We start from the raw sequence: 25452 nt of genomic DNA on the forward strand, positions 1-25452 counted from the left end.
AGATCAAAATACAAATAAGGCAATTAAACAATTAATTGGTGATTATCTAATTATGACCTAATTCAATTTCATGCAGGATAATGATCAAATAATCCAAATAATTTAACATTTATCAAATAAGGCAACAATTATCTAATTAGATGACCAAAATCTTTTATTTTGATAAAGATAATCATAAGGAATCAATAAAATTCGATTTTTATTAATTTTAAACAATTATGGCAGTTATCTTAAGTCAAAATAGGCAAAAATCCCGAAACAACCTCCTTCTGACGCTCGAACTCGCCGAGTTCCTCTATGGACTTGCCGAGTAGGAGCAACTTGCCAAGTCCACATTGGAACTCGCCGAGTTCATCAGGCAGTAGGCAAAAAATCAATTTTAAGGCTTGAACAAATAACCAAAGCATCAATACAATAGAAACCAGTCTAGGCTCTGATACCACTGATGGGTTTTATCCATAAGAACATCCTATGTGCTCATACAAACCCTAATGCTTGGATCTAGGTTTCTCTATTGTACATGCAATTCATCCAAGACTTTAAACCCTAGATCTAGCATATGATAATCAATATTAACATAATAATGGGTTTAAGATATTACCTTGATTGTTATGTAGCAATAACAATCTCAAATCCTCCTTGTAATGACTTTAGAAAGCTTAGAGTCACAAATATCACTCCTCTAATGGCTCACAAACACCAAGAGCAAGAGGATGAAGAATAAGGAGAGATGAGGCTACCTAAAACGTGTGAAAACCCTAAGGAACAAGTTCACCACGTTTTTGGGTCTCAAGGGTCCTTTAAATAGTGAGGCTATTAGGGTTATCTAACAAGGAAACCCTAATTTGGATGCTTAGGCCCTAAGCAACCCATGGACTCCCTCCTTAGAGGCCTAGGACGATTTCTAATGGGTTTCTCCATATAATTCGTCCACCCCTCTAATATGGAGTCTATTAGCCCAATATTCAACTATCACACAATTGACAATTCTAGTCCCATAAGTTTAACTAATGTCTTTTAGCCACAAACTTAATTCTTATTAATTGTTGACTAATATTAATTAAACAATATGATTTCTCATTTAATATATTATTCTCATAATATATTAATAAATCATAATTAATCCTTTCTCTCCATAATTCATCATATCAAGTTGCGTTGGTGAAGGCAACCCAAAAGAACCATGCACCATCGGGTCAAGTACATACCAAAATAGTTATGGACTTAGACACTAATCCAACACTTTGGTCATGAGATTTATCTGTATGATATGTTATGTGTAGAGTAGGGGTCAGTTTCCCTGACAGCGGTCCTTAGGACCGAAGGGTAGGTCAGTACCCGGATATGTCTGACTGTATGTTTATATCTTGATGTTGTATGCTAGTGGTAGGGGTGGAATAGTTCCCAGTTACCGGTTGAAAGATACCGATGACAGTTACCGGTTGAAAGATACCGACGATGATTACCGGTTGAAAGATATTGATGATGATTACCGGTTGAAAGATACCAACGATGATTACCAGTTGAAATATATCGACGATGATTACCGGTTGAAAGATACCGATGGAAGTTACTGGTTGAAAGATATCGACGATATTGTATGGTGTGTGGTATGATGGGGGAACTCACTAAGCTTTGTGCTTACGGTTTCAGTTTTGGTTTCAGGTACCTCTTTGTCTAAGGGGAAGGAGCTAGCGGCATAGCATTGCATCACACACACACATGATTCCGCATCGGACTTTCTAGGATTGTACTATGATTTTCATTATTTTTGATGTCATGGGTTAGGACACAACATTATGATTTTGTAATGTGTTGCTTTATTGACAATGTTATGGTAAAATGTTTTATAAATTATTAATTCAAAAATGAAATTTTCGGGCTTGAAATTTGGGATGTTACAATGTATACATATATATATATATATATATATATATATATATATATATATATATATATATATTGAATTATAAAAAATAGAGATCTTAAGATTCAACCATAGCCACATATTTCTCATTTCTCACTCTAATATTCCAACATACCGACAACAACAGGTATGCCTAATCATAAATGATTATATGACGGACAGGTATAATCATATATGATCATACATGTTTATACATATATGTCTTATCATAAATGATTATACATATATGTCTTCTTAGAAAGTGCTTAATCATATACGATTATGGTGGTTGGTGGAGGAAAAATGGTGGTGGCGGTGGTATAGTTGTTGAAGGTGGCAGTAGTGTGGTCGGTTGGTGGTGGGGTGGTGGTGGTGGTGGCGGTGCCGATTGTGATAGTGGGGAAGGCGGTGGAGGAAAAATGAATGGATAACACTACATAATTATTTATGATTATAAACTCTTCGGCCGTGTTGTTACGCTGGAGGGTTAAAATGGCAAATAAGAAATATATGGTTAAGGTTGAATGTCAAGATATCCATTTTTTATATATATAATATCTCTCTCTCTCTTAATATATATATATATATATATATATATATATATATATATATATATATATATATATTGGTTATAATGTGGATGACATTTATTGTGTGATCGTAAGGACAATTTGGACCAATGTATGAAAAAAAAATGAATGGATGTGGCCTGAAAGTCCATGATATTACAATGAAATAGTATGTACCATATAATCACACAAATTTTACTGTAAGGTTATTTTATTCAATTAAACTATATTTAAAAAAGGAAAATTGAGGATTTTAAGGGATATCAATTATTTTTTTTAAATATGATTTTAAGTGATATTAATTCTCTTAATTCGAAAATTCTGACAAAATATGTTTATGGGTATCTTGAAAAATAAGAATATTCTTCGACCATATACGAACATATATTCTGACATAATTGATATTTTGATTGAATAAACTTATAGAAGAATAACAATTGTTTTAACCATTAGTTGAGTGATAACAACATGCTTATGTATTCATAAAAATTTGGAATTAAAATACAAATCCATGCATATTCTTATAGAGTAATAACTTTGTACATTTAAATAAACTTATATAAATTCTAACAAAATATCATAAAAATACAGATTCATATAACATTTTGATTCATAGACATTCAAACTATTCATATGTATGAAATCATTCTTGGCTTCTTGAATGTTGGAATATTTGGTATTCTGAAATCAATCTAAGAATTGTTAATCATTTTTGGCTTCATGAGACTGTCAAACAAATATGAATATTATCAACATCAAATATAATCAACGTTTTAAATTACAACACAAATATATTCGAAACTAGCAAAAGAAAAAATATCATTATTTTTTTTATGAAAATACTAAATTTGTAATTCTTAATTTAAAATTACCTCTAAGATTGTGGAGAAAAGTAGGCATGAGCATCTGGATACCTGCTTTCGGAACCGGAATCGTCTCGGAACTGTCGATTCTGGAACTGGAACTACCTTAAGCGGCTCCGATACTGGTTCTCATTTTTTCGGAACCACTACCCGCTGGATACCCATCGAAACGGTTTATGTATATATATATATATATATATATATATATATATATATATATATATATATATATATATATATATATATAGGTTTAGGTTCTTTTGTTTTTACTAACTATTGTGTGCTAGAATGCACAGATCTGGACCAACAGATGAAATTAATCAATGGACATTATTTGAGAGTGTATGATATTACAATAGGATAACATATACCATATAATCACACAAATATTATCAAAAGGGTATTTTTGACAATTACTACATTTATAAAATGAATTTTTGGATTTTTAGGGATAATTAATTCTCTTAATTTTAAAAATCTAAATTTTTTTAATTAATTCAATTTTAATTCTAACGTAATATGTAAACATAACCGAATTTTATTCTATCAGAATATTTTTTTTAGAGTGATGTTCTTTCATAATATTATTCTATTAGAATATTATTGAACAATAACAAATTCTTGAATCTAAGGTTGAAAAAATAACAACATTATAATATAGATTCTTATACATCCGAACTTAAATACAAATTCATATATATTCTTACAGGCTAAAAGCCTTATAAATATTCTAAAAGAATATCAACAAAAATGAATAAAATTCTTAAAAAATAACAACATTCTTAAATTTTGAGTATGATCAAACTTTATTTGCTCTTCAAGTTATTCCTATTAGGTCTTCAACGCATTCTTCCAGCCATTCCTATGATAAATACAACAAAAACTAATAATGGTTAAAAACATGTTACTTGCAAGTATCTGTCACTTTATATATTCTGGTAGAATACATTGAATATGATAGAATATATAGAGTATATTCTGGCAGTATACATAGATTTTATTCTGACAGAATACACAGAATACATACAAAAGTATTGTATTTATTGCTAATATAATTTTAAATTCCAAATATACAATAACAAGAGACAATAGAAATTGGAATTCAAAATCACAAATTGAACCAAAATAATATACAGACAAATTAATTACCTTTTTAAAAAATTACATAAAACATATGAGTATTCTAATATAATGGTTTAATGTATATTCTAACAGAATATTCAGATAAACTATTCTACCGAAATGATTTAATGTATATTCTAACACAATGAGCAAGTAACACATGTATACATAAATTCCATTGATTAGTGAAGCTTTTTCTTGTTTTTTGGTTTATACAAAAATTTACCAATTAAAAGTAAATCCATAATTTTAGGTTAGGTAAAGAGATAATGGGACAATTGGGACTTACCCCAATTCGTTGTTCGTTTAAACCCTCACTTGTAGCTATCTATAGGTATCGATTAGGATATGTGATTGTTTCCACTTCTGTGATTCAGTAAAACATCAAGATCAAACATACATTTCTGGAAAACTCCAAAAACTCCTGAATTATTATTTACTCATATTATTCCATTTGTCATTTACTTGGAAACTTATTGCTCGCATTACTACATCCAAAATAAAATTTCGACGTCCTTATATTCCATAAACTTCGATCATTTCCCATCCCACCATTGATCTAGATCCCAAATTGTAACACCCCGAGTTTAGAAGTGCAAGTTCAGGGTTCTTGGTGTAAATAAGGAAGGTTGACTCGGCGAGTCGAATCGCGGTTCTGGTCACGTCTTAAGTGACCAACTCGGCGAGTCGGCGGATGGACTCGGCGAGTTGGTGCTGAAGGGAGAAAACCCTAATTCGGGGGGTTGTGCCCTATATAAAGCACATTATAACCCACCTTCAGCCTCTTTGCTACCCATTTGAGATCCAGAAACCCTCATCTCGTGTGTGTGACTCCATTGATGAAGAATTAGAGCTTGGAAGAGAAACGTGGTGTAAGAAGCTTGGGGATTTGGAGGCCATCATCAAGGGGCTTGGGTAGATCTGGAATCTACTTCTATTTAGGCACATCTCAGGTGTAAGGAACCTCCTCCTTAAGCTATTTCATTATTGATTCATGAATGGTGGTTGATTTGGGATTCATTAGCTTGTTTGGGAGCTATCTCGAGTTTGAGGCTTAGATCTGAAGTTGCTACTTCAGATCTAGACTTGTGATGGCCCAAAAGGTCATAAAGTTCATGTCTAAGAGTTATTGGTGAAGCCTTTGTCTTTAACCCTAGCCCTAGAAGTGTTTTGGGCTTATATATCCTTGCTTTCACGTAAAGTTTGCAACTTTATGTGAGGGTTAGGTTGTAGAAGAGTGGACCTATGGATTGGAGTCCCTGCATGGCTTGAAAAGCCTCTGTATGGAATGAGAACTGAAGAGACTCGGCGAGTCATATGGGTGTGCTCGGCGAGTTGTATGATTATGTGCATGGACTCGGAGAGTTGGAAGAACAACTCGGCGAGTCTGTTGAAGATTGCCTTGGTGGACTCGGTGAGTCTATGCTTGGACTCGATGAGTCTGGTCGTGAGGTCCTAACCTTTTTCTGGTTGAGCTGTGAATCGGTGAGTCGAGGGATGACTTGGTGAGCTGGGCAGGAAGGGACTCAGAGCTTGTTGGACTCGACGAGTCTTAGGGCGACTCGGCGAGTTGAGTCGTGGCATCGGAGTTTCTGAGCATAGGAACTCGACGAGTCAACGGGTTGACTCGGCGAGTAGGCTCAACCAAGAAGGTTGACTTTGACTGAGGACTTTGACTTGGACCAAGGGTTGACCAGTTTGACTTCCAAGGGTATTTTGGTAATTATTGGTGTTTATTGGTTTTGGTTATTTGGTAATGATCAGTGGTGGAGTTCGTGTTGGGGGTCGAAGCAGCGTTGTCTTATTTCTTCAAGTCGGCAGTTGCAGGTGAGTTATCCTCACTATATCGACAGGGTTAAGGTCCTTAGGGACCTGGTTAAGATCGGTATCCTGGTAGTTAGGAAGGTCGGTATCCTGGTATATAGGATGATGCTATATTAGTGACCGGTTAGGTCGGTATCCTGGTTAGGATGTTGCTATGTTATGTGATCTGCTAGATCGGTTGATTAGTTGTGAATTGCTATATGATTATATGTTTATGTGCACATGGTTGTTGGACTGGGGTTGGGTTGAGGCTGGTCCTGCTTTGTGCTGTAGGCCAACATACCCAGGGTGGACCAGTTAGACCGAAGGCCCGGCGAGCGGTCCGGATAGGCTGAAGGCCCCAAGAGGGCGGACCAGACGTACTGAGGCTCGGAGACTGGACTAGATAGACTGAAGGCCCGGTGCGGGCAAACCGGTCATACTGTAGAGTTAGAGAGTGGACCAGGTGGACTGAAGGCCTGGTGCGGGCGGACCAGTCATACTGTAGACTCGGAGAGAGAGTGGACCGGGTGGACTAACGGCTTGGTGCAGGCGGACCAGTCACACTGTAGACTCGATATGCATGGTTGTTCTGTTTATGATATGATATGATATGTGTTTGGTTTTGTGGTTGGTATTTTGGGGGTAACTCACTAAGCTTTCGGGCTTACAGTTTCAGTGTATTGTTTCAGGTACTTCAGGAGACTGTGGCAAGGCGAAGGCATGATCGTACCGCTCATCAGTTTTATGTTGATGTTCTGGATATTCTGATAATAAAAGAATTGAAAACCTTATTGTAATAACTTAATGAATATGGGTTGTTTTTGAAAAGTTTAAATTGGTTGTAAATTTTCACGGTGTTACAAGTTGGTATTAGAGCCTTGGTTTGAGTGAATTGGAGGAACATTCGTGTGAATCCAGTCTCAAATCAAGGAGAGTTTTCAAAGTCAAATTGAAATGGTTTTCAAAAATAAGTAGAGGAGGATGCGGAGGTACGATCAGCCAGAGCCAGTAAGTAGACCCCAAAATACCATACAAGTTATTTTATAATGTGGTATGTTAGAACAGCATTCTAGTACTAGGCTAGGGATCTTCAGGAATTGCATGATAGAATTGCCTGATTATATGATGCCTGCTAGCCTAGGGTTCCCTGTTATGTGAGGTAGTTAGCAGTTCCTCTAGAGGTGAGGATTGAGGGTTGCCATGTATATGTCTATCGCTAGGGTGTTGTGGTGATACTTGATATAAATATGGGTAGTTGTGGAAGGTAGTATGGGCCCGTACTACTGAAAGCACAGGACCCATACACGTATCAAGGAAGTCACAACCCCTAGGGTCGGGTTGGGAGTTGGTTCCTGGGTTACTGGGGAAGCATCTAATTTTCTTGCGGTGTATTTTCAGTATGGTGGTTACGAGGCATGCCGGGGGTGGATCCGGGTCAGGATCGGGATCAGGAGAGCACGGTTAGGGTATATCAGCACCACCCGAGGTTATTGGTCAGATGAGTACGGATGAGTTGGATGCCAGGATTCGTGAGATCCTACATGATGAGATTGCTACTATGTTCAGGCCGGAGATGCCGAAGATGTTTGGGTCGATCAAGACCGCCATGGTTGAGTACTTTGATGAGCGCTATGCGGCTTTTGCAGAGACGGCTGTCGCGGCAGCAGTAGCAGCTGTAGCAGCGACGGGTGGAGGAGTCGGTCGGGGTTTTTAGTATCGGGACTTCGATAACACGAAGACCTCTACTTTTGATGGGTTTCAGGATCCGATCATTGCTATGAGGTGGTTGTCGGACGTGGAGGGGTGTTTCTTCACGTGTTCATGCCCTGCGGATCAAAGAATAAGGTGTGCTTTGAACCTTTTGAGGCTCGGGGCAAAAGATTGGTGGAGGTTGACAACAGGATCTTATTCAGATGCACAGCGGGCTGCGGTTACATGGGATCAGTTCTGGGAGATGTTCAATACCCGTTATGTTCCACGGGTTGAAAGGGAGAGGTTGGCTCAGGAGTTCTTGGAACTAAAGCAGGATTCGGAGTCGGTGACGAAGATCTCCAGTATGTTCACTGAGAGGGCGATGTTTTGCCCTGAGTTTGCTTCGGAGTAGGCTCAGATGTTCTGATATCTGAGTATGCTCAAGAGGGATATCAGGCAGTTTGTGTCTACGCAGAGGTGCAAGACCTTATTGGAGTTGTAGGAGGCCGCTTGGTGGCATGAGTTGGAGATTGAGTTGCAGCTGAGAGAGCAGAGGCAGGCCCTTGTAGTTGTGTTGATTATGATGGCATGTGCGGAATTAGAAAGATCTAGTGATTCAGCATACAAATTCAAGAACACATGGAGTAAATAAATCTTTGTAAGCTCTTATTAGATCTAGAAAGATTATACAAATGGGTCTTGTATACAAATTCTCTCTCTAGTCTAACACTCCAAATGGTTCACTACATAATGGGAGTCACTCACTTCCTATTTATAGGAAAGACTCGACCCATTTACACATACAAAGAGGAAAGCCTAAAACATTATATCCAAGAATGACTTTGCACCCTAACATTCTCCCCCTCAAAGTTAGGATTGGATGTCCGGCTTCAATCTCCAACGAGCTAGCGCGATCAAGACCAAACTCCCCCTCGAAGTAACACCGGTCTTCAAATCCGCAAATGAATTTTCGACAAACCCGAGAAGCTTCGAATACCCATCATTCTCCCCCTTTTTATAATCAAAAAATGATTATAAAACCCACTAAGGATGAGAAGCGCCCGAGGAATAGACTTCACGATACTCCCCCTTGATGTGTACCAAAAATGAATCACCAAAAATCTTGCACGGAAAAACAATCACGAAAAAGCCACAAAAATTTCCAATTTATGAAAAATTTTGACTTTTTGAGTGAAAGTTGCAAGATTTTTCAAAATCCGGGTAGATATTGTCACTTTCTGAAACTTGCAGGGACCCATTGCACCAAAAACAGTCAAATATGCGAAACTCTAGCCCATTTGCGAAACCGGACATAAAGTGTAAATTCGCACAAACTGCAGGGACTGAACTTGAAACTTATCCAATTTCTATGGATTTTTAGTCCAATTTCAATTGAGAAATATTGCTCCCACTTCTCCAAAATGTAGAAAACCGTCGTAATAACGAATGTGGTTAGAAAGTGCAAATTCGCTGAAAGTTCAAGGACATATTTCGTAAGTTTAGCCTTCTTCTTCCCCGATGGATTTCTGACGCAAAAGAAACTACTCTCGAGTCGCACATTCATTTTGAAAACCTCTCGAAACCTTCATCTTCCCAATTAATTTTCAATTCAAAATTATAATAAAAAATTAAACCTTGATTCAATATCCCTTCTCAACAACTCAATTTGCGAGAACGAGCTGCTACAACTTCTGATTACAACAATCTTGCGAGACCCATTCACCAGACTACAATATTTGTTTCGATCAAAACAATGAGTAATCATTCCAATTTTGACTTTCATCTTTGACCATCGAAATTGTTCATAACACTAAAACAATGAATCTTTGAACAATATCAGATCAAACTCACCAATTCAACAAAATTGATTTCGATTGCAGCCATAACTGGGTATCAGAAATCGAAACTGACTTCAAATGCTCTTGACTTATAAACACAAATCAATTTGACGCTTTCAAATCCTGACCCATCCAAATCGAAATTTTAACCCATCTGATTTCGATTCTAAGCAATGACTTTGCAAACATGAATCCAAAACCGGTCCGAATATCTAACAACACCGTCAAATTCAATCTTCTCGACTCAAACATCTCAACACCAGTTGAACTCCAATCCACTCTAATCGTCTCTAATTGACTTTCGATTTCGAGTTCACCTTCCAAATCATACCAGTCGATTTTGAAATTCACAAAAGATACATCGATGATGAATAGGAAGTCGGTGATTTGAATTATCAATGAACAGTAGATGAATAAAACATTTGGGCTTATTAATCAGATTATTGATAGAAAATAAAATGGATCAAAAACTCTTGGATCAGGCTCCGAAGTATGAACAGTGAACAGATCTGGTTTGGACTTCGAAGTATGGATCAAAGTTCAGTAAAAAAAATTGATAATTTGATTTTGATTTTGATTCTTGATCTAAAAAAAATTGTTGGATCAACAATGGGGTTTGAAACGAAATAGATCCAACGAATCAAGGCGATCAAAAATAAAAAACGCAAAATACGAATCGAAATCATGGACGTTTTGGAATCCATTTGAGAATTTGTGATACCTTATTGACGAATCGAGTTCTGTTTTCAACAAACGAATCAAATTTGGAAGATCTTGGTTCTTTTGTCGGAATGAGAAAATCTCCAAATCGAACATTGTACCACCCACCATGCGAGATGTACAACTCGTTCTTCGTGTTCTTCGTGTTCTTCAACGATCCAAGAACATCTTCAAAAGAACCACCAATACATTTGGGTTTGGACTTCAAATTCAATGCAACCTTTGGAGATTGTTGCTTTGGAACCCAAATTTACTTCACGGATTTCGGCTTCACAACATATGACGATTTTTGTGAGTAAACCCGCTTGTTCTTTCGATTCATCTTCTTCTTCTTCTTTTTCTTTCTCATCTTTTTGTATCTTGAAGACTTGACTTCATAAACAAACCCACTTTCAACAACATGAACATTTTGAGTTTGAATCAAATCTTTTGGAGTTTGATATTTGTGAATTTCTTGAATCACCGGCTTCCGATAAGGAATCATTCCTTCAAACGAATCACAAGAACACAAAATATCATCGGTTTGAACTCCAATCGAGCAAAAAACTTTTTCATCATGAGAATCAACTTGAACTCCTTTTTCTTGAACGTCAAGAACATCACATTGAACTCCATTGTCAAGAACTTCAACAAACTTAAGAGCATGAAGATCATTTGGGTCTTCAATAAGAGAAACATATTTCTTATTGAACAAATCTCTTTCTTCTCCTTCCTTTTGATTTCTACTACGAACTAATATGGACAAGGCAATTTTATTCAACCATGCAATCTTACAAATTGGTTGAAATACTAAGCTTCCATGATCATCCTTCAAACCTCCATAAGAAACCAAATTACCCCATGAAATCAATTTGCTTAAAACCAACCCATAAAATTGATCTTCATTGACTTTGTATTTCACATCTTTAACAATCACAATCCAAGAATCATATGGCAAGCCCACCATGATCACAAAAACTTGAAGATTTCTAGAGAGAGAAAGTGATTTTGAATGGGTTTTCTAGAGAGATAAAGTGATACAAACAAGTATTCTAGAGAGAGAAAGTCGAATTATGGATCAAATCAAAGAAAAATTCGACTTCTAGAACACAAAACACTCTCTAAACACGAAGATCAATGAACAATAAGAATCACCAAATCAAAATAGCCATCAAGGATCAATTCTTGATGAAAATCAAGAACACCCGCTCTGATACCAATTGCCCAAGACCGTTGATTCCAGTTTGGGAAGTCAGAGTAGCCGCACTTGCGAGAAGTGCGGTAAGGGTCATACCGTAGTTTGTAGGTCTGGTGGTGCGTGCCGCAAGTGTGGGAAAAAGGGGCATTATGCGAGGGATTTCCGTCAGTCAGCCCCGGTTCACGATTTGAGGATATGTTATCATTGCCATCAGGTTGGTCACTTGAGGGCCAACTGTCCACAGCTTGTTTCCAGATCGGTGCAGGTTCCGGCACCATCTACTATGAGGATTACTGGCGGGGGTCAGGGTGGAGCGGAGCCTCCGAGGGCTCAGGGGCGCGCTTTTCAGCTCACATCAAAGGAGGTCAGGGCAGAGCCGGATTCAGTTGCGGGTATGTTTTCGTTTCGTTGTTGTCCGGTTATCTGGTTATTTATGTAGTGTTGCATTTTATTTGCCTTTCTGCGTGTTTCATGGTTTGGTTGGGAGTGTTAGTAACTAGGATTTTTAGGCGGTTAGCATCCAAGGGATTGATGGTTAGAATTTGGTTGTATGGTCTTGTTGTCGGGATATAGCAATTGTGATTTGAGAAGTGTTCAGCGGAGAGTCGAACTCCCTTAGAGTTTGTGATGTATGATGCCGGGAAGTGACTTTGTGGAGGTTGCTCATTTCAGAGGAAATCAGTTCATGGATAAGAGGAGTATGTTGAGTAGGGATGATTGATTTATGTCGGTTGAGTCACCGGTGGTTGGTAGTCAGTGCTCTAAGTGGGGAGAATTGGAAAATTCTCAGGAGGATCGATAAGCATTAGAGGTTAGTTAGCTATTTGGGATTATGCAGTGTTTCAGTTAGCCAAGAGTGTGGGATGGTATGAGTAAGTGACAGAAAAATGGGGCGGGATACAGACCAAGGTTTTCGGAAAAGGTGGTTGGTTGTTGTGAGGCCTAGGATTAGGCTGGGATCTAAGTAGATGGAATGGAGTTAGAGTTCGGAACCCCTAGAGGGCTAGAACAGTATGTGCGGGAGAGATTCCCAAGAAGGATAGTTTGGGATGATGTATGATAGTCTGAGCGGTCCAGGAACACTAAAGGCCGATGGGCGTACCAGTCAGGCCGAAGGCTTAGAGAACGGTCCAGACAGGCTGAAGGCCCTAGAGGGCGGTCCAGACTTGATGAAGGTTCTGAGAGTGGTCCAGATTGGTTGAAGGCCTGGTAAGGTAGTCCAGTCATGCTGAAGACTCTGTATGTGTTGATAGATCTATATAAGGAGATTGATTGAGTATGTTGCGATGCAATAGCAAACAATAGGTCTGGCCCCGGGTATTGATCATGTTAGTGGAAGGCAGTGCATGGACCCAAGAGTCCTTGCAAGCAGATTCAGAGTGTGTGTGATGCATGGAATAGCGGTTACTCTACGAGAAAATAGTGTAGAGTGGGGTTTGAGCACCGTGGCACTTGTCGAAGTAACGAGGTGTTCAAGTAGACTTCCTTAGATAAGGAGAGGGAAAGGTATGTAACTCCGGGAGGAAATGTTGGTTCACGGAAGTGAAAGCAGAAGTGAGAATGGATGATTGAGAGTATTTCAATTATGGTTGTCGAGCACAATGATTGTGTCAGTGGTATGGAAGCACATCCGGATTGGGTGTCTGTTAAGGTTGCGGAAGAATTTATGGTAGTGTAGAACTAGAGGAGTTCGGAAAGGATGCAAGGATGGAGCCTTGGATTTTCTGTATGGTTGTGATTAGGAGGTTATGAATGTAGTGGTAATTCATCATGGGGATGTATGGAGGTATCGTCAGTGTGTAGGGTTTTCCAGCCCGAGGATGTTGGATCAGGTACAATATGGGCATGAGAGTGTAGATGGGAGCTCATGGGAGCTGCTCAGGGGCGGTAGGATGTATCATCCTATCAGCACGGGAAGGAAAGAGTAGGATTCAGAAAGGAAGTGGAATGAGTCCCAGCAGTGAAATTCGATAAAAGTTATGCCAGTCGAGAAAAGGGATAGCAGTTTGGTACCAGGTCAGGAGCCGGTGGTCTATAGTAATGCCCAACTTTTGTAAGAGGCAAGTGATTGGGTGAGTTGGAATGATGGAAGTATCATCGGGTGATACTTAGTTAATATGTTTATCAGGAAGAAGCCAGTGGTTGGTTTAAAGCAAGTTTCATGACTCTGTAAGGGAAGAGTTGGGTTTTATTGAGAATCGTTAATAGTATTTGAAGGAACCTGAGTTGATTGAGACCAGGAGCTGTAATGTGGGAGTATTATCTGGAAATGTGTTGCTACAGGCTTCGAGGACGAAGCCTAATTTAAGTGGGGGAGAATTGTAACACCCCGAGTTCAGAAGTGCAAGTTCAGGGTTCTTAGTGTAAATAAGGAAGGTCGACTCGACGAGTCGATGGGTAGACTCGGTGAGTCGAATCGCGGTTCTGGTCACGTGTTAAGTGACCAACTCGGCGAGTCATCGGCTAGACTCGGCGAGTTGGTGCTGAAGGGAGAAAACCCTAATCCGGGGGTTGTGCCCTATATAAGGCACATTATAACCCACCTTCAGCCTCTTTGCTACCCATTTAAGATCCAGAAACCCTCATCTCGTGTGTGTGTGTGACTCCATTGATGAAGAATTAGAGCTTGGAAGAGAAATTTGGTGTAAGAAGCTTGGGGATTTGGAGGCCATCATCAAGGGGCTTGGGTAGATCTGGAATCTACTTCTATTTAGGCACATCTCAGGTGTAAGGAACCTCCTCCTTAAGCTATTTCATTATTGATTCATGAATGGTGGTTGATTTGGGATTCATTAGCTTGTTTGGGAGCTATCTCGAGTTTGAGGCTTAGATCTGAAGTTGCTACTTCAGATCTAGACTTGTGATGGCCCAAAAGGTCATAAAGTTCATGTCTAAGAGTTATTGGTGAAGCCTTTGTCTTTAACCCTAGCCCTAGAAGTGTTTTGGGCTTATATATCCTTGCTTTCACGTAAAGTTTGCAACTTTATGTGAGGGTTAGGTTGTAGAAGAGTGGACCTATGGATTGGAGTCCCTGCATGGCTTGAAAAGCCTCTGTATGGAATGAGAACTGAAGAGACTCGGCGAGTCATATGGGTGTGCTCGGCGAGTTGTATGATTATGTGCATGGACTCGGAGAGTTGGAAGAACAACTCGGCGAGTCTGTTGAAGATTGCCTTGGTGGACTCGGTGAGTCTATGCTTGGACTCGATGAGTCTGGTCGTGAGGTCCTAACCTTTTTCTGGTTGAGCTGTGAATCGGTGAGTCGAGGGATGACTTGGTGAGCTGGGCAGGAAGGGACTCAGAGCTTGTTGGACTCGACGAGTCTTAGGGCGACTCGGCGAGTTGAGTCGTGGCATCGGAGTTTCTGAGCATAGGAACTCGACGAGTCAACGGGTTGACTCGGCGAGTAGGCTCAACCAAGAAGGTTGACTTTGACTGAGGACTTTGACTTGGACCAAGGGTTGACCAGTTTGACTTCCAAGGGTATTTTGGTAATTATTGGTGTTTATTGGTTTTGGTTATTTGGTAATGATCAGTGGTGAAGTTCGTGCTGGTGGTCGAAGCAGCGTGGTCTTATTTCTTCAAGTCGGCAGTTGCAGGTGAGTTATCCTCACTATATCGACAAGGTCTAAGGCACCAAGGTCGGCCCTTTATCGGATGGGAATCCGGGTAGTTGTTTGTTATGTTATTGTTTTGCTATGTCTGCATCCTGGTAGTTAGGATGGTATATGTTTGACACCTGGTTAAGGTCGGTATCCTAGTATATAGGATGATGCTATGTTAGTGACCGGTTAGGTCGGTATCCTGGTTAGGATGTTGCTATGTTATGTGATCTGCTAGATCAGTTGATTAGTTGTGAATTGCTATATGATTATATGTTTATGTGCACATGGTTGTTGGACTGGGGTTGGGTTGAGGCGGGTCCTGCTTTGTGCTGTAGGCCAACATACCCAGGGTGGACTGGTTAGACCGAAGGCCCGACGAGCGGTCCGGATAGGCTGAAGGCCCCAAGAGGGCGGACCAGACGTACTAAGGCTCGGAGAGTGGACTAGACAAACTGAAGGCCCGGTGCGGGCGAACTGGTCATACTGTAGACTTAGAGAGTGGGCCAGGTGGACTGAAGGCCCGGTGCGGGCGGACCAGTCATACTGTAGACTCTGAGAGATAGTAGACCGGGTGGACTAAAGGCCTGGTACAGGCGGACCAGTCACACTGTAGACTCGATATGCATGGTTGTTCTGTTTATGATATGATATGATATGTGTTTGGTATTGTGGTTGGTATTTTGGGGGTAACTCACTAAGCTTCCGGGCTTACAGTTTCTGTGTATTGTTTCAGGTACTTCAGGAGATCGTGGCAAGGCGAAGGCATGATTGTATTGCTCCTCAGTTTTATGTTGATGTTTTGGGATACTCTGATAATAAAAGAATTGAAAACCTTTTTGTAATAACTTAATGAATATGGGTTGTTTTTGAAAAGTTTAAATTGGTTGTAAATTTTCACGGTGTTACACAAATCATGAAAAAGTTGCATCTAAATTAGTTAATATGACAAAAGTCAAATCCAATCACGATTCCAAAATCACACTATAATAATCCAAACTTCCAATTTGAACAATGACAAAACCAATTTATTTGGCAAAAAAAATTAAAAAACTAACCGTAATTTTGAAGAGTGAATAAACTAGAAGTGAGTCATCATCAAAGGTTTAAATTTTAGAAACTGAGTTCAAGAACATACCAGGGCTAGGATGTTGGTGTACGGCGGCAGCTATAGACTGATTTTGGTGATGGAAGACGAAGCCGACGATGGAGAGGGAGGAAGAAGAAGATAAGGCAGTGGCAAGATGAGGGATACAGAGCTTCAACGATGATTATTGTTCAATGATCGATGTTATAAAGAAGAGATATTAGGTCAACATATATTAATTTATTTTGTTTCTTTAATTGCAAGTGCAAAAAACCTGAAATACCCTTTATGATTTAATTAATTATTTAATTATTTGTTAATTTGTGATTGGTGTATTTATGAACACAATAGTCGCTAGAAACATTTGAACCTATATATATATATATATATATATATATATATATATATATATATATATATATATATATATATATATATATATATTAGTATTTCGTATGATTTTGTGTGTGTTATTTAAACTGGTTTAGAATATATTGGTCCGATTTTGTTCGTCCTTGATCCAAGTTTATTCGATTTGGACGGAAGTAAATTGCGATTTTATTGACAAAAGTTAATAAAATTGATGTAATCAGGTTACCCACTCTTGGAACCGGATCTGCCGGTTCCGAGACTGGTTTCGAAAATTTAAGAACTGCTTAGATTGGTTCTGGTTCTAGTTTTAACTTTCTAGGAACAAACAATTCCGGTTCTGGTTTCAAGTCTCGTCAAATGAGGCGGGTACCCGCCTATGCTCATCCTTAGAAAAAACGCAACACATCAAACTGGTAACTTGGTGATGAAAATTTGAATACTCCAAACTCCAAATTCAAAGGGAAAAGGCCAAAGAGTCAAAGAGGTGGCGACTTGGAATCAAGAAAGATGAAAACGTAGCGGGTAAGGCTATTGAGTGAGAGACTAGATTAGATACAGATCACTAGAGTAGGAGCTTGGTAAGTAACATATTAAAACCATTTAACATAAAAGGGTCTTCTTCTTCTTGTACTTACTAAAATTATTACATGATCTTTAATAATATAATTCACCATTTCAGCATCTCAGTATACATCATATTAACATCATTTCAAAATTATTAAGTGTACCAACCTAACTTCCAAACGTACACCTAAATTATTATTATTTTCTTTTAGAAATAGCAATACAACGTAGGTAGATTTTTTGTATCAATAACACTAAAAGGTTCTTATAGGTAATTGTAAACTTCAACATCATGCAAAATAAAAGCATTAACTAAATTTAACATGCAATACAAGTGCATATATCTTTTACTATTCAAACGTTATTTCTATCTTGTCCTTTACTAATTAAATTTCTTGAGAACACAAACCACATACAACATAAGCTATAACTAAAGCTTACTTAGTGGGTGTTTGGGAATGTTTTCTAAAATGACTTATTAACTTAGTGGCTTTTCAAAAAGCCTATAATTTAAAAAGATGTTTAGTAAACACTAAACTTTTTGACAAAATTAGGCTAAAAATGATTTTTTCAAAAAACCATGAATTCCTGGTTTTTCCAAAAAGCCAATAAAAAAATTTAAAAGTTCTTTCAAACACACCCTTACTAATACTTAAATTATTCATTTCGTAATAATATATGGTTCATTTTTATATGAAACTACTAATTAGGTTTAATTATTATATCAATACACATTATCTTATACCTTGATTTGCTAATGAAAACATGTGAATATCAAGCTAATTTTGTGACCGACTAAAAAAATCTTCTTAAATTAAACTTAACGTAAAAATCAAAAGGGGTTCTTCACAAACTAAAAATGACCAAAGTTTATGGAAATAGAAACAACAGATAACTAACGTGAAATTTATGAAACTTTGACTACAACCGTGACCTTGTGCCAACCACAGGGACCATTTCTGTAATTTACTATAGGTCGTTATCGTGGCTGTCGTTCCTTTTTAGCAAAGCCAATTCAATTTTGAGTACCACGAGCTTATTATTTGAAAGATTAAGACTATTAGATGTGGGCAACCAGTTATGATGCCAAATATTGTCACCTTATATTTTAACATGTTATAATATGAAGTGGGGTGGTATTTTCATGCTATAATATGGTGTTAATAGGAGAGAGAAAGAGAGAAAAAAAAAACAGAAGGAAATAATCTGATTGAGTGTTGCCTTTCGTGCTCATTACCACATTACATAATGCCACATCTCATAACTAGAGGCGGGGGCGGTGTTCTAGCCGTGGTAACAGCGTTAAGGAGCCTCCACATAGGCAAAAACACCCCTCCACGGTAGTCTAAGAGATCACCTAATCTATTGTCGTATTTTCACAATAACGATAATCAATTTGCATCAAAAAAAAAAGTCAACGACTCATTTATTTTACAACGATATTATGTGTAATATTTAATATAACATAGAAAATAAAGGGAATTAATTGCCTTGAAGAATGTAAGTCTTGGACTGGAAATCACCACATCCAATGTGACTGACTACAATGTATGTGTTATCAATCAACAATTATAGTCACAGATTTTGGGTATCGGAGGCATGTCCACATCCAAAACACCTTCAAGAATCCGTTCCACCATACTCATGGCAGGCCTTCTCTCTTCCTCATCTTGGATGCACCAACACGCAACTTTGCAAACTTTCGTGACTTCTTCAACACAAGCTTCTTCCCTATTTAACCTAGTGTCTAGCAGGCTAAGGACATCACCTCCCTCTATAAGAACATTTGCAACCAAACCAGGGAAGTATTTACTCCTTGAATCTTCAGATGCTTCTGCATTTCTCTTACCATAAACCAATTCAAAAAGCATCATTCCATAGCTATAAACATCTGTTTTGGCTGTGATAGCCACCCCTGATAACCATTCTGGTGCTAGATATCCTATTGTCCCCCTTGTACTTGTCAAAACCCTACTAAAGTCTCGACCAACAAGCTTTGCCAGACCAAAATCTGCAATTTTTGGACAGAATTCGGCATCTAAGAGAATGTTTTCTGGCTTTATGTCACAGTGAATGATACAGTCTCTGCACTTCTCATGAAGATAAACCAAGCCTCTTGCAGTTCCAAGTGCAATCTGATACCTCGTTTCCCAGTTTAGAACTTGTTTTCCATGGAAAAGATGGGTGTCCAGAGAGCCGTTTGCCATGTAATCATACACCAAAAGCTTATCGTTACCTTGTGCACAAAACCCACGAAAGCGTACAAGATTAACGTGTTGGGTAGTACCGATTGTGCTGACTTCACTCCTGAACTGCTTCTCTCCTTGGCTGATGCTTTCAAGCTTTTTCACTGCCACAATCGACGAATCACGCAGTACCCCCTTGAAAACAGAGCCAAACCCACCTCCTCCTAATTTGTCTGAGAAATTTTTGGTGGCAATTTGTAAATCTTTGTAGACAAATGACACCAATGATCCCTCCATTCTCGTCTTACCCACCGATAATGATATCCTCTTTTTTCTAAAGATCAAGACCAAAATTACACCCAAGACAGAAACCACACCTCCTACAAGCCCAACAACAGCACCCATGGTGATCCAATTACTCTTTTTATGATGTGTAAGATCTTTAGAAGCGACTTTGACAAAGATTGTTTTCCCACTATCATTATCATTGTCTTCCGAGAGGTTCAAGAGATCTCCATCCCAAACCAAACACTGATTATCGACAAAAGAGTAAGCATTACATGAGCAACTGTTCAAACATGTTGTACGACATTCTCCTGCACTCCCAAATGCCACAGAGTTATGTGGAGGCAGTTTCTTCACTGTAATCATGAGAAAATCAGGCTTTTCAACGATTCTTCCACACTCCAAATCGGTTTTTCTCACGCACCCACCAGAGAAATCACTCTGATTCTAATCACTCTCAGATCTAGGCTTGAAGCCAGTCAAGCAATTACAGAAAGGTAATCCAGATTGCCTGCAAATCCCAAAAGCCCCACACAAAGCGTAGACCTCGCATTGCGTTCTAGGTTGAGACCAAAATAAATTCCACTCTTTGGTAGCTTCCAACCATGTTAGTTGCTGAATTTGACCAGAAACATCCATTATAGATCTAGTCATAATGGAAGGATTGCGCACAGAATAAGTGAAGTAACTCTCATTCTCATTCGTATGGTAGCTGAAATTGTAAATATAATCCAACCTCATTTCAGGTATTAAGTCAAATATTTTCCCATTCCAAGCTCCACTCCTCCAATATTGTTGAGAACCATTCCACTTGATTACATACTCATTACCTGGCGGATAAAACTCCAAAGAGAAGAGTCCTACAGCAGGATCTTCGTTACTTCTCCATGATCTAATAATCTGACTCTTTTTTGTTCTATAATCATAACCAAGTTTAGAACCAGACAACCAAGTATGAGTTAGGTGGTCGAAACTTTGCCAAAAAGGTTCAATTGAATTTGAAGTACTGTCTCTCAAAACTAAGTTGCCATCATCAAGAATAACAGCTATTACAGACTTCAAAGTAGTGGTGGTGGAGACGTTTGTGGACCAAATCTGGAACTTTGACTCATTCAAGAGCACCAAATTACCATCAATGATTTTTAGTTCTGAACGGAATCTATCAGAGATGGGTGTTTCTCTGTTCGCCACCCAAACTATGGTAGGGGGATTGGAAGAGACCTTGTTATACCAGATGCCTGTGTAATACTTGGAAGAGTTACCTGCTTTGAAAAAACCAAGTTCAAACTGTTCGCCTTCAGATATGATTGTATGGTCTCCAGACAGAGACTGGTTTGCAGAGATGGTGTTGGCTCCAGCCTCCAGATGAGATGGTGATGGATAAAGTGAAATACAGGAGGACCACAAACCTCACTATACTTTTTTCTTTGAAGAAGCACATGACTTGTAAAAAATTTGGAAAGTGAGATATATATATATATATATATATATATATATATATATATATATATATATATATATATATATATATATATATATAGAGAGAGAGAGAGAGAGAGAGAGAGAGAGAGAGAGAAACAGAGATAACAGGTATCGTATCATATGCAGAAAGATATCACCAGTATTGGATTTTATACAACTCACATTCGAGCCCTGAGGTGAAATTCTTAATAGGTTTCTAGTCAACATAAATACTAATATAACTTGCTAAACACTGCATGGAATAATAATTGAACAAGTCAGTGTCAGTTTTATATAAATTGTAAGACTTCTCCATTCCAATTCCTTTCATATGTTTGACAAGTCATATCCACCACACATATAAATACAAGCTCAAATAATTTTCTACATGCTGGGACTTGACATCCTTGTCGTCTCCAAAAGTTCCAAACAGACTTATACCATGTCTCATTTTCAACATTATATATAATATGTGTTTAGCCATGCAACCATCTAGCATAATCTCTAACCTATTGTAGGCCCCTCTTCCCTTTGAAGAAGCCATAAATCTCACCATTAATGCTAATACAGAAAGATGTCCACGTAACACATGTCACAAATGTCCACTGGATCATAACAGCTTACTGGAAGCCAAATGGACTGAAAGAAAAGCCCAATCAACCATGTCATAAGCCCATGTAGAAGGATCCACAATGGATATGATCCCGTGAAATTAAAAATGGAACGCCAAAATTCCCCAGCTTTGTTAATTTTCTTGGCAATGGTTCATATAGCATTTTCAAGATTAACAATAACTGTATCATTCTCCATTCATTTCTAAAGTAAAGGGAACCTATATATGATTACATACTCACGTTTTATTCCCAGATCACAAGATGAATATGCAATTAAAATGGCACAAACAAATAAGAATCACTCAGTAATTAAGGATAAACTAATACTTGGAAACCAAAAGATGAAGCAACAATTCTTTTGATTAACAAATACATTATTCATAACTAAAATAAAACATCTGATAACACACAACTACAATGATTATGTTGTCCATTCTCCAACCATTCTATATCTAAGGACGCAAACAAGTGCTTAAGATTTTCTAAGTCCGTATATAATCATTTATTTATTTCCATACCCTCTTTCCAAGTTGCACATATACAGTATAGATTTACAGTCACTAACCTATTTAAGCACAAACAGTACGTAGTTTAATCATCACAACACTCTTCATTACTTAACTTCACACCACATTTAAACCTTAACAAACTGACCCACTTTTATCAAGGCTTGAATGATACACTTTGATGCTTTTTCTCTTTAATTTTTCATCAGACTGACATTCCCTTTCTTCCTACCCACATGTTTCATATATAAACTTGATGTTCCATAGATGAGGCGAAGATGGTAACAAGGATCAACATAAGAAGATGACGAAGACACACTACCTTTCATGTTAGTTGGGCATATGAACTTAACAAACTCCACTATCTTTGTGAAACATGAGTGATCAGAATATGCAACTGTGTACATGTACTTGTGTTGTTTTTCAAATTTATTTCTATACCTATTTCCCGTATCCAAATCAAGAAGAAGATTTGTTTTTGTTTAGTGCCCATGGAAGGCCAGATGGCATGATGCCAATGGTGGGGCGCATGGTATTCAGTCCTTGTAGGGTTTCAATGCTAAAACTGTAACGAGGGACAGCTCGTATTCTTGTTAAAGTGGTTTTGGTTGTGAAGTTGTCATGTAATCCTAGAATATGCATTGTCTGTAATCTCTCTGGCCACACCCAAATCTGCATAAGCTGCATGCACTCCTTTTGATCCTTATCCTAAAAGTATTGTAATACAGTCTGCCTGCAAATCCCAAAAGCCGGCCCCACACACATCACACTGAGTTTTAGGTTGAGACCAAAACATATTCCATTGAGCCGAAGTTTCCAAGTATGACAGCTGTCGAACCTGCCCTGAGACTATTAGAGACCGACTCTAAGTCTCACAGTTAGATATAGATTGTATTGAATATTTATTGTTATCTATTCCTAAAATGGTGGCTGTATTTCCTTGTAATTCTTCCCTATATAAAGGGTTTTAATAATCGATACAGGGGCATTGATTCCTTCGATCCTAATCTACTTTCATGGTATCATCAGAGCTAAGGTCCTGAAACTCTAACAACATCCCTTGATTTAATTTATTTTTTATTTTTTTTTATCTCTGCTGCTTTTGATTTTTTTTACTCTGTCACCTCCATCGGAGATAAACCAGGATCTTCTGACTCCAAGACTCATGCTGCCTTGCACCCAGCTTACACAGTCACAAATATCCAAACCAAGGTCCGCACTCTTGACAGATCTAAAGTTACATACTCGGCTTGGACAAAATTGTTCACACTTCACGTCGTTGCATATAAAGTTGTTGATCACATCTATGACACGAAGCAACCGGAGGGGAGGAGACAGACGAAGGCTACACCCCATGGAAAGAAATCGATGCACTAGTTCTACAGTGGATCTATGCTACTGTTCAGAATTGGCAGAATCCTAGACATCAAAACGACCGCCCGTGCAGCTTGGCTCCGGATTCAAAAGATTTACCACAGTAACAAAGGATCAAGAGCGGTGGCACTTGAAAGAGAGTTCTGCAATTTTTCCCTCAGTACTTGTTCATCAATGGACGATTATTCTCAACAACTTTCTGATCTTGCTGACCAACTCAGAGACATTGATAATCCTGTATCTGAATCTCGGTTTATCCTTCACTTGTTCGAGGCCTACCCCCCGAGTTCGACATCGTCGCATCCTTTATCAACCAAAGCCCGAATATTAGTTGGGATACCGCATGCAACATGATTCAATTAGAGCAACACCGTGTGGCAGCCCGGAAAAACCCGACTCAATCGGTTCTTGTCGCCCCTCAAGATAATCGTTCTGCTGCTCCACCACACAACACCGGTCCTCGTCAACAACCCTATTATCACAATTCTTCTTGAGGATGGGGTGGCAGTTTTCGTGGTTGAGGCCGCTCCGGCAGAGGTTGTGGTCGCGGCTACTCGCAGCAACAGTGGAATGCTCCTCATCAACAATGGCAATCGCATCGGTGGGGACAACAATCATGGACACCACCTCCTGGACCCTGCCCGACTCAGCCCACTTATTCAGCCCCATATCACTACCCCACTTACTCGCCTCAATAGGGCTGCCTAACGATCCTCCTCATCAGCCCAATTTCCTCACCGGTCTACTCCTACTCATGAAGCTGTTCCAACAACTGATTTTGGAGGTTATAATGTTTTTAAACCTAATGATTTATCTCAGGCTCTCCAACAAATTCATTTGAATAATCATGACCCCTAATGGTATATAGACTCTAGAGCATCTTCTTATCTTACTACAGATCAAGGTAAAATCACTGCACCTTTGGTTTCTTCTCCTGTTAACTCTATTTTTGTTGGAGATGGCAAGACAATTCCAATTCATGGGTCTAGCAATTCAACCCACAAGTTACCAAACCAAACCAAACCTACCGCCTAAATAATATTCTTTTCACACCCAACATAATCAAAAATTTATTATCCGTTCGCAAGTTTACTATTGACAATAATACATCCATTGAGTTTGATCCTTTTGCCTTTTCCATTAAGGATCTCAAGAGTGGAGCCCTCCTGTCCCGCCACAATAGCTCTGGAGAACTCTACCACTTCACATCACCACCCATCGCTTCAGCTTGTCACTCTACTACTACCGATCAGTGGCACAACTGGCTAAGCCACCCTAGCGAGTCAATTTTGGATTTACTTCATACTTGTTTTTCAATCCATTGTAATAAGGCTATGGCCAAGTAATTTTGTCACTCGTGTCAACTTTCTAAACACACACGTTTACCATTTTATGACTCTCACTCGGTTACCCTTGTACCTTTTGATTTAATACATTGTGATTTGTGGACTTCTCCGATTTTGAATACATCCGGTAACAAATACTATATGGTCTTGATCGATAATTTCACTCATTATGTGTGGGTGTACCCATTAAAATATAAATCAGAAACTTTTACCAATTTTTCCAAATTTAATCGGCTTATCTCAACCCAATTTAACCATAATATCAAAACCTTTCAATGCGATCTAGGTGGAGAATTTGATAATCATAACTTCAAAACTCTTGTTGCAACCCACTGCCTTACCTTTCCCTTTTCTTGTCCCCA

General features: G+C 38.6%; 1 long non-coding RNA gene and 1 pseudogene across 1 annotated transcript; one reads left to right on the top strand and one right to left on the bottom strand.

Moving 5' to 3' along the window:
- Positions 1-18528: 18528 nt before the first annotated feature.
- Positions 18529-21247, bottom strand: LOC145092353 (G-type lectin S-receptor-like serine/threonine-protein kinase At2g19130 pseudogene; annotated as a pseudogene).
- A 1934-nt stretch (positions 21248-23181) lies between these two features.
- LOC145092354 (uncharacterized) lies at positions 23182-25195 on the top strand. The gene is made up of 2 exons (XR_013702498.1): positions 23182-23582; positions 23662-25195. It is a non-coding gene; the product is annotated as an uncharacterized LOC145092354 (long non-coding RNA).
- The last annotated feature ends 257 nt before the right edge of the window (positions 25196-25452 follow it).

This window comes from Lactuca serriola, chromosome 3 (genome assembly GCF_051521515.1).
Source record: "Lactuca serriola cultivar US96UC23 chromosome 3, Lser_US96UC23_V15, whole genome shotgun sequence".
Lineage (NCBI taxonomy): Eukaryota > Viridiplantae > Streptophyta > Magnoliopsida > Asterales > Asteraceae > Lactuca > Lactuca serriola.